The sequence below is a fragment of the Plecotus auritus genome, assembly GCF_963455305.1.
Source record: "Plecotus auritus genome assembly, chromosome: 9".
Lineage (NCBI taxonomy): Eukaryota > Metazoa > Chordata > Mammalia > Chiroptera > Vespertilionidae > Plecotus > Plecotus auritus.
In genome coordinates this window covers 146,491,210-146,494,983 of record NC_137783.1, presented here as the reverse complement: position 1 = coordinate 146,494,983, position 3,774 = coordinate 146,491,210, and positions in this window count along the sequence as shown.

The following is a 3,774-nucleotide window of genomic DNA, read 5'->3' as shown; positions in this document are numbered from 1 at the left end:
CTAGAAGAATGGTATTTGATTTCTTTTGGCTCCATATATAACTTGGGATGTCCCACAGAACTCTTAACCTGATTATCATCTGTTAACAGATGCTTACCTTTAAAACTGAAAACACCAATATCATGAGGATACTATGTTATTTGCCTTAAGACCCTGTGGACCAGAACTTTAATTATATTGTAAAAATAGCAAACGGCCCAACTTTGAAAATTACCTGGATCTCTTGTTCATTAGCTTACTTCCTCATCTGCTTATGAGTTTTTTAAATCAGGGCTCAGAACCTCAAGTTCTTTTCTTAAAATCCATGTTTGCTCACAAGTCAAGTGGAATACTTTAAAATAAATTCTGAATACTAAGTGAAAACCTATTTCCTTAAATACGCATTCCCTTCATCTCAGATCTTCAAAACCGGTTTGTACCACTCTTAGGAGTGCCCTGAAACCTTCAGCTTCAGGAAACCATGAGACCACTAGCAATACAAATTCTCAGTCTTTTAGCTCAAACTTCTTTATTCTCCTGTAAGACTCTGCTGCCTAAATTCCTCCGATGTTTGAGTATGCTTGGAAACTTGTATTTTTACACATACCGTAGAAAGTAAATGTATCCATTTGTACCCAATGGTGAGCACTTTCAATATAGTAGCTTTGCTATAGTTATATCTCTTGGTAGTATGAAATATAATATATAAGATAAACTGATAAAAATTAATATAATTTGACAATGAGAAGGAGGTTATTCACTTAAATACTGATTATAAACAAAGACAGAAATTTTGAGATAATTTTCTGCTTTGTTCTATTCTGTAGTGTAAAAATAAGTCCATAGTTAAAATCACATGTACCTACCATGTTTCTTGTATGTAAAAGTCTGACACATGGAAGTGCCTCCCATTTTATTCTGGAGACCTCATTTGTGATTTTCAAAGATATTTGACAAGGTGAACTTCCCCAGGTAGGTTTTACTTCGTAGGAAGCACTCTCTAATTATATCTCTTTAAAAAATATATATATATTTTTTATTGATTTTTACAGAGAAGAAGAGAGAGGGACAGAGAGTCAGAAACATCGATCAGCCGCCTCCTGCACACCTCCTACTGGGGATGTGCCTGCAGCCAAGGTACATGCCCTTGACTGGAATCGAACCTGGGACCCTTCAGTCCACAGGCCGACGCTCTGTTCACTGAGCCAAACCAGTTAGGGCTATCTTCCTTTTAAAAAATATATATATTTTATTGATTTTTTACAGAGAGGAAGGGAGAGGGATAGAGAGCTAGAAACATCAGTGAGAGAGAAACATCGATCAGCTGCCTCCTGCACACCCACTACTGGGGATGTGCTCGCAACCAAGGTACATGCCCTTGACCAGAATCGAACCTGGGACCCTTCCGTCCGCAGGCCGACGCTCTATCCACTGAGCCAAACGGGTTAGGGCTAATTATATCCCTTTTAAGTGACATTAAGATACATGCTACCCATGGTGATGGCTAGCCAGCAACGATGGCAAAGTGCAAGAATGCAAGAAAAGGAAACCTACAGTTTTTCCTTTCTCGGGAAATTGGGATGACAATTGCACAGGTGTGTTTCAAGCCTTTATTTTTATCATGCTCATCGACATTGGCCAAAGCAAGTCATGTGGCTAAGCCCAAAGTCAAAGGGTGAGGAAGTGTACTCTACCCATGGCGCTGATGGTGCGCGCGCGCGCGCGCGTGTGTGTGTGTGTGTGTGTGTGTGTGTGTGTGTGTGTGCCTGTGTGTGTGTGCATGTGCGTGTGTGTGCATGTGTGTGAACATATCTGAAGAATTTAGCACAGACTTCCCCTCCCATCAGTTTCCCACACTACCGAAAACTTCACTGGTCATCACCCTCTCCATGCCATTACCTTCCCTTCTTACTCTGTTTAGGTTTATGTTTAAAGTCATAGTTACTGCAGACCCAGCCTGGTAAGACACGCCTCTTCCTGGCTGATGACTGTGGCTGGAGCAAAACGCAGCCCTGCTGCCTGGGCTTTACACACGTGACCACCAACCTCAAGTGGGCCCTCGGCACTGTGTGCAAGTCAGTCTCTCCGTCCTCAGCAAGCCCTCCACTGTCCCCCACCCCTCTCGGCTCCTTATCGCACCAAGGACAGAATAACTCCCCAATCTGTTCCTCCACCCGAATCCCCAGCTTGCCAGCACCGACTGCCACATGCTCTTCTTTCCTTCCTGTTGACAGAGGTGAGCTGTGCTCCCACCCAAGGTGAGACCACACAGCACCGTCCTCTGCTTCCTGCCTCCTCGGGAGTTATCCCTGCCCTCTCTCGCATCGCCAGTTCTTCCCTTCTTTCTGTATCAGCCCTCTTGGTGTGCAGACCTGCTGTTACAAGTCTCCTCAGATCTGCTCTTCATCTCCCAGGCCTCTCCTGTCATTGCCCCCTTTATCCTGCCCCCCTTTATTGAAAAATACCTGAAAAGAGTTGCCTTTACTTTGCTATCTCCACCATCTTCTCTCCTAGTAACATGGGAAGTTTGCTATGGAAAGCTCTGTGGTGATCCTTTTTACGAAGGGGTTATGTATTCTCTCATTTGACTGTTCGCTAAGCGAATTTTGCATTTTCTGTTGTTTTTAGTTATTTATTTGGTACTGCTTGCTTAACGTGTGCTATTTTAAACAGTCCTTTGTATTTTCTGTTCTTGGATGAATTGTCTTATGAAACTATTTACATAAACCCCTCATTTTAAAGGGCAGCATGGGCTGAATGATGGACCCCAAAGGCCATGTCCATGTCCCAACATCCGGAACCTGTGAAGGCGACCTTCTTTGGAAAAATGGTCTTTGCATGTCATGAAGCTAAGGGTCTCAAGATGAGGTGGGCCCTGAATCCAATGATAAGCGTCCTTCTCAGAGAGCAAAGGGGAGACAGAGGGGCAGGCCTTATAGAGAGGGAGGCTGAGATTGGAGCTTTAGCCACAAGCTACGGAGCATCTGGAGCCCCCAGGAGCTGGAATAGGCCAGGAGGGCTCATCCCTAGAGCCCGTGGCGGGAGCCTAGCTCTGCTAACACCAGACTTCCAGCTTCCAGAACTGTGAGGAAATAAACTTTTAGGTTTTTAAAAGAATTTTTAAAGATTTTTAAAATTGATTTTTGAGAGAGGAAGGGAGAAGGAGGAGAGAGTGAAACATCGATGTGAAAGCAAAACATTGATTGGCTGCCTCCTGCATGTCCCCTACTGGGCATTGAGCCCACAACCCGGGCGGGCATGTACCCTGACCAGGAATCGAACCAGCAACCCCTTCAGTGCACCAGACGATGCCCAACCAACTAAGCCACACCGGCCAGGGCAATTTCTGTTGTTTTAAGCCACCAAATTTGGTGATTTGTCTTGGGCAGCCTTAGGAAACTAACACAAAAAGGATGCTGGTTTAATGGTTTTATAAAGTGACAACTTCTTGAGTAGCAGAGGGATTCATTGTTTTAATTCTCTGATGCCTGATGCCCCCTCTGGGGGTAGGACAGCATCTCCTAGGTTCTGCGTTGCTCCCCAGTCCTGTTCAGTGCTGCCTGCTCTGCCGCCACCCCAGGCCCTGCCGTCCCTGAGCTGCTTGGTTCTGCCAAGCTCTTTGCCCGAAAGCTCCCATTGCCCCTCTTGTTACCTAAGTTCCAATTTCCTGGACACGCTTAACCGGACTGTGGGCTCTGAGCCAGTGCATTAATATGGTACCTACCTTTTCAGATGGCCGGGGCACGGGTCCCAAATTAAACATGTACAAGCGTTCTGGGTGCGTGAAACAAACAC